General features: G+C 43.0%; 1 protein-coding gene across 2 annotated transcripts in view; it reads left to right on the top strand.

Moving 5' to 3' along the window:
• KIAA1462 (KIAA1462 ortholog) overlaps positions 1–6,457 on the top strand; it is a 116,443-nt gene that overhangs the window by 53,525 nt on the left and 56,461 nt on the right. Inside the window, exon 2 of one of the 2 annotated variants that reach the window (XM_011977327.1) lies at positions 4,978–5,099. The exons of the other annotated variant lie outside the window; for it this stretch is intronic. The gene's annotated coding sequence lies outside the window, so the exon portion shown is untranslated. The remainder of the gene's footprint in view (positions 1–4,977; positions 5,100–6,457) is intronic. 2 annotated transcript variants of the gene reach the window in all.

Raw genomic sequence — 6,457 nt, forward strand, 5'->3', positions numbered from 1 at the left:
GTTGAGGCTGCAGTGAGCTAAGATGGTGCCACCGCAGTCCAGCTTGGGTAACAGAGGGAGACCTTGTCTCTTATAAAAACAAAAAACAGTAGTAAAACATGGGGGATGGAAAGGAGGTATTCCTTCCTATATCAGAAAGCAGTCCTGTGTGGGATGGTGGCCATGCCATAGGAAACACAGGCCTCATGGTCTCCTCTACCACTACCTACCTCTGAGGAGTATAACCACGTCTTCCAGACCCTTTTTGAATTCTCCTTTCATCTACAGCCCTACCACAATGAAAGCACTCAATCTCCTCTGAATTCTCCTCCCATGAGGGGATCGCTGGCAGCTGGAGGTGAGCACAGCTGCAGGTCCTGTTGTCTCTGCCTAGAAGTCGTCATTGTGTGTTTAGGTGGGTGCAGAGCTGTGCACATTAGCACCAACCCTCATGACTCCCGATCTGTGAGGGGGATATTATCAGCTTGGCAACATATGGAAGCCAGGCCCGGATAGCTAGGTTGGCTGAGGATTTGAAATCACTGAATCTTTCAGTGAGTTTATAATATGGTCCCATTCCTCTCTGCTTGGCCAGTTGCCTGCTTGGCATCCTCCAATTAAACTTGGAAGAAGTGGTGAAAGGAAGTGAAGTAATGTCTTAGCCACAGGTACAATGTGTGTCAATATCCAATGGAGGAGATGTAAATGTATCCTATATGCCTCAAAGAATACTCCGAATTTACCATCAGAGGGATATTTTGTCCATAGCATTGTTGCCAAGATTTCCAACACCAAGACTACTCTTCTAAACTGTAAAAGCCAGCTTTTACTGCCCTCTTCACACACAGGTGTCACACACACACATGCACATATGCACGCACATGCACTCATAGCCATATGCTCAGATTAAGCTCACATTTCCCGTTACATAAGAATCTTCTCATTAAAGTGTTATCTTGCAGTCTTGTGCTATCTGGGTTCCCTGGCAGAATGGAAGTAGCTCTAAATACCCTGCCTTTTAGGAAATCTTGACCAAACACTTTATGTATTTCAATAGTTTTAAGAAGTCTAAATGCTTTGTTTTAACCTGAAAATGCACATACTATTTGCAGTACTATTACAGAAGGAAGTGGGGGGGGTGGCGAGGGAAGGAAGGAAGGAAGGAAGGAAGGAAGGAAGGAAGGAAGGAAGGAAGGAAGGGACAATCTTGCTATCCTGTCCATTGCAAATGCTAAATGGAATGGTCCTTCTAAAATTTCTTAATCACCTTCCATCTCTGTAATATTTTTCCCACAAAAAGTAAATGAATATAGAAATAGTAACCCTCCATGTTCTCCGTAAATGAGGGAGCTGCTCATTAGTTCTATTTAGTCCCCAGAAATGGAAGCCACCTCCCGTTTGTAGAGTGCCATGATGTTCCAGGTGCTTTGCGTTTCTCTCATTCATTCTCACACAAACTTCATGGAGGGGGCAGCATAAGAACAGCTAATGCTTATAGAATGTTGGCTCTGTACTAAACGGTTTCACCAAATATCTAATTCTCCTAACCAGACTGTGGATCATTATCATGTAAGGAACTGAGGCTGAGACATGAGGTCATTTGCTTGAAGACACACAATGAATGGCAGCATTGAGATCCAACCCAAATCTGTCTGACCCCAAAGCCTACGTACTTCTTCCTCTTCCGGGTTATGTTACCTCCTGATAAACAGGGAAATTGGGAAGCACTTTACTGTGAATACATTCAGCTCCCCAAATGGGGCCATCAATCGCTTTGTAGTTCTTGAGATCTACAGGGCGAGTGACCAGGTGTTCCCAAGAGAACCTGTCCCTGTAAAGTGAATGTTAGTTAGTACTGGTCATGCCCCATGACTCTCAAACTTTGGTGCACATTAGAATCAAAGAAATTGTGGCTGGGTGCGGTGGTTCACGCCTGTAATCCCAGCACTTCAGGAGACCGAGGTGGACACAGGAGTTCGAAATCAGCCTGGTCAATATAGTGAAACCCTGTCTCTACTAAAAATACAAAAACTAGCCAGGTGTGGTGGCAGGCACCTGTAATCTCATCTACTCGGAGGCTGAGCAGGAGAATCTCTTGGAGGCGAAGGTTGCAGTGAGTTGAGATGGCGCCATTGCACTCCAGCCTGGTCGGCAGAGTGAGACTCTGTCTCAAAAAAAAAAAAACAGAAATAGTTTAAGATTTGTGGGCCCTACCTCTAGCTTCCTAACCAATAATAACAGCCAACCAGTATTTCTTTTTCTTTTCAAATGATCCATAAATTTACTGATTTATAATTTCATAGATTCAGACTATGACATTTCCAGTCTTAGTTTATTTTGTGAATAACCATTGTCATCAGATGTCTTCTATTAAAAACTTGCAATCTGGTGTGATGAATGAGATTTTTATGGATATACAAATGCTGCAGGAAGGCATAGACTTATATTGAGATACAGTAGACGTAGTGTCTAATATAGCATAAAACATAAGATAAATCATGTAATCTGGAAAATGGGGATGTTACGTAAATACACATTACTGAAGAACAGAGAGTGTTAATTATGAACTAAAGGAATTTCATGGCCTCTCATCTTTTTCTTTCATTTCTTAGCTTCAGATGGCTTCTAATTTACATGCCTCTAATTTACATCCCTCTCCCCTCCTCCCTTCTTCCCGGCCCTGCCCTGCCCTTCCTTCTTTCCTTCCTTCCAGAATAGTATTACAAACAGCACGTGCCTTTTCAGGTTTTCTAAAAAAGCATTTAGACTTAAAACTATTGAAATACCATAAAGTGTTTCGTCAAGACTTCCTGAGGTTAGGATTATAATCTCACGTGAACAGAGTATTGAATGAATGGAGCTTATAATATTAACCTCTGTTCACCTGCCTTTATGAGGAAGAGGAGCATATTTTGTTTTCCCAAAGCGATACTGTATTAGTGTCAGAATTCCTTTTTATTGTGTTCATATCAATGTAGTTAGTGTTTCAAATCTACATGTAAAAAACTTGTCTTTTAACTTTACTTATTTATTTATTTATTTATTTATTTATTTATTTATTTTTGAGACAGAACCTCACTCTGTCTCCCAGGCTGGAGTTCAGCGGCGCGATCTCGGCTCACTGCAACCTCTGCCCCCCAGGTTCAAGCAATTCTCCTGCCTCAGCCTCCAGAGTAGCTGGACTAATTTTTGTACTTTTAGTAGAGACTGGATTTCACCACGTTGTCTAGGCTGGTCGCTAACTCCTGACCTTAGCTCATCTGCCCACCTCGGCCTCCCAAAGTGCTGGGAATACAGCTGTGAGCCACGGCACCTGGCCTTAACTTTTAAGTATATTTTCTTAAACATAGTCATTAAGCCCTTAAAACTGTACATCACGTGGCTTGAAATCAGATTTACCATCCTGCAATGACTTCAACATTAGAAGATTTTTGTCCTCACAGTCCACAGTCTGTCACCATTTCCAGAGGTTTCCCGTGTGCTAGTGCCTCGTTGATACTACACTTCACTGGGAAGGGAGCCGGGAAAAGTAAAAACAACAATAATGATAATATTAGGACAATTTGTCATGTGAGGTCACAGCAAATAATTAGAAGAACTAGGAAATATTCTTCTACATTTTTATTAATACTTTAGGTCGGGGCGTGGTGGTTCATGCCTGTAATTCCAGCACTTTCGGAGGCCGAGGCAAATGGATCACTTGAGGCCAGGAGTTCAAGACGAGCCTGGCTAATTATGGTGAAACCTGATCTCTACTAAAAACACAAAAATTAGCCAGACGTGGTGGCGCATGCCTGTAATCCCAGCTACTCGGGAGGCTGAGGCAGGATAATTGCGTGAACTTGGGAGGGGGAGGTTGCAGTGATCCCAGATCGCGCCACTGCACTTCAGCCTGGGCGATTTTTTTGAGACTCTGCCTCAAAAAAAAAAAAAACTGTATTAATACTTTAATATATAAAATCCACCATAACCCCATATTTAGATGTGCCTACTGATAAATAGGCCCCTGGAAAATAAATAGGTAGCCCCTGACCCCAAATAAGGTAGTACTGCTTTAAAAAAGGTATTGGTTTTGTTTCTGAATAGCGTCTGTTCCAAGATGTATAAAACTATGGCTCCGGCATATGCTGTAGCTGCAGGGAAAAAAACTTGGGGTGGATTTAATGCTACATCTGTGACCAGTTAGTTATAGCAACCTACAGGTATTTGGTGGTTTCAACAAAAGTTCTAATACACATTCCAGGCATCTAGAACTATATGGAAGACTGTAAAAAGATGCGGACAAATAATTCATACATCCACTAATTTGAGACAACTAAAAAGTGCACGTAGTTCCCTGCTGACTTGAAAGTAGTGCTCAATTCATTCTTTTACAAGGAAGTTGCTGTGGGTACCCACGCAAGAATGGAGCCTCTAGGGATGGCAAGTGCAGATGACACAGGACATCCTGCTGGATCTTATCAGCGCCGACTGGGAAAAATGCATTAAATTAGCAGGGCAGGGCGGGAGGGGGTCGGAGAAAGGAAACATTGCAACAGTTACCAAGGCCTCAGAGACACTGACCAATTGTTCCAGCTAGATAAGACACTGGCTTTGGACTTTCACAGTTATTTTTCAACTGTGGCTGATAAGCTGACTTTCATTTGATTTATTTTCTTTTCTCGGACTTGTATTTCATGTTTACGGGTGGCCTTCCTACAAACCACTAATTATCCTCTGTAGTCGCTCTTATTTGCACGGTTTGATTGATTTGCTTTAGAAGTTTTGATTTTTGTGGGATTAAACAAAACACACAAATAGCATGCCATCTGCTTGATATACATGTCATTCAGGTCCATAAGAGGCTAACCAATGAGTTTTGGGATGGTTAGCTGGGTTTAAGTTAGAACACAGAAAAAGCAGAAATAAAACTCCCAACAGATTTAAAACAAATTGACAAAGAATTTAAGAGAGCCTAGACATTTTCTAACATTTTCTGGCCATTTTCTTTTTCTTCAGACAGGGTCTCACTCTGTTGCCCAGGTTGGAGTGCATTGGTGCAATCACAGCTCACTGCAACCTTGACATCCCAGGCTCAAGCGATCCTCCTTCCTTGGCCTCTTGAGTAGCTGGGACTACAGGTGCATGCCACCATGCCTATAGGCACGTCTAAATATGGGGTTGTGGTGGATTTTATATATTAAAGAATTAATACAGTGTTTTTTGGGGGTTTTTCTAGTTGTTGTTTATTTGAGACAGAGTCTTGCTGTATCGCCCAGGCTGGAGTGCAGTGGTGTGATCTCGGCTCATGGCAACCTCTGACTCCCGGGTTGAAGCCATTCTCCTGCCTCAGAATTAACAGTGGCTAATTTTTTTTTTTTTTTGTAAATTTTCTGTAGAGATGGGGGTTTTGCTATGTTGCCCAGACTGGTCTCAAACTCCTGGGCTCAAGCAATCCTCCTGCCTCATCCTCCCAAAGTGCTGGGATTACACGTATGAGCCACTGCGCCTGGCTGTTCTGGTCATTTTGCCTCATTCCTTTGGTCACCCCCAGTTCTCAGCTAATGCTTTGGCCCTCACTCCTATGGTGAAGAGTCCCCACTCAGGATTTCCACAATGTGAGCTGAAGGGACCATTTCCACTTCAGAGGTATTCAAAAATTCTATTCAACAGACATGTTTCATCTACCTGTCCAAAGGTATGGTGCTAGGCTGTGGTCAACAGAGAAGTTGATTTGTGCCTGGGTCGTAGTTTATAAAGGTGACTAAGTGACATCTGAGAGGCCAATGCTATTGAAAGCAAAGATTAAAGTTACTCACAGTTGACCTATAAACAAGAGGCATCTCAGGCCATGCAAAGCCTGGGGTAAGCACCAGTGCTGGTCAGGAGGCAGAAAGGAGTCAGAAGGCCTTGGCCACAGCCATTACTGGGATTTTCACAGGAAAGGCAAGAAGAGACAAGGGAAAGAGCCTAGAAATGGCCGGTTGGAATAATTTCAGTGGCTTTGGGACACTGTTATCCCTAGTTGTCTGGGACCTGGCCCTGGGTTGATTCAGGGCTGGGAAAATATTGGCTTGCGTGAAAGAGTCAGATAAGGAGGTGGTTGAGAGAGCAGGCTCTGGATCACAGGGGAGGTGTGAGTAACCTTGGCTGTTAGTTTGGTCCTGTGATTAATGAAGGCCAAATAAACAAACTAAGTCTAAACTAAGAAAACACAGTTAGGGCAGGGATGAACAGTGTCTTCCAACAGGTATTTGGAATCCAGTAGCTGAATCAAGAATCATGTAAGCAAATCCAAGATATACCCTGATAAATGCAGTACTGCACCAGCAGCTTCAATGTGTAATGGGAGTTTGAGGGAGGCAGGTGACTAATGAAATGGAAAGTTTTATTTCATGGGAGATTTACATCCTTTTTTTTTTGAGACAGAGTTTTGCTCTTTCACCCAGGCTGGAGTGAAGTGGCACAGTCTTGGCTCACTGCAACCTCCGCTTCCTGG

This window comes from Mandrillus leucophaeus, unplaced genomic scaffold (genome assembly GCF_000951045.1).
Source record: "Mandrillus leucophaeus isolate KB7577 unplaced genomic scaffold, Mleu.le_1.0 Scaffold178, whole genome shotgun sequence".
In the NCBI taxonomy this organism is placed as follows: Eukaryota; Metazoa; Chordata; class Mammalia; order Primates; family Cercopithecidae; genus Mandrillus; species Mandrillus leucophaeus.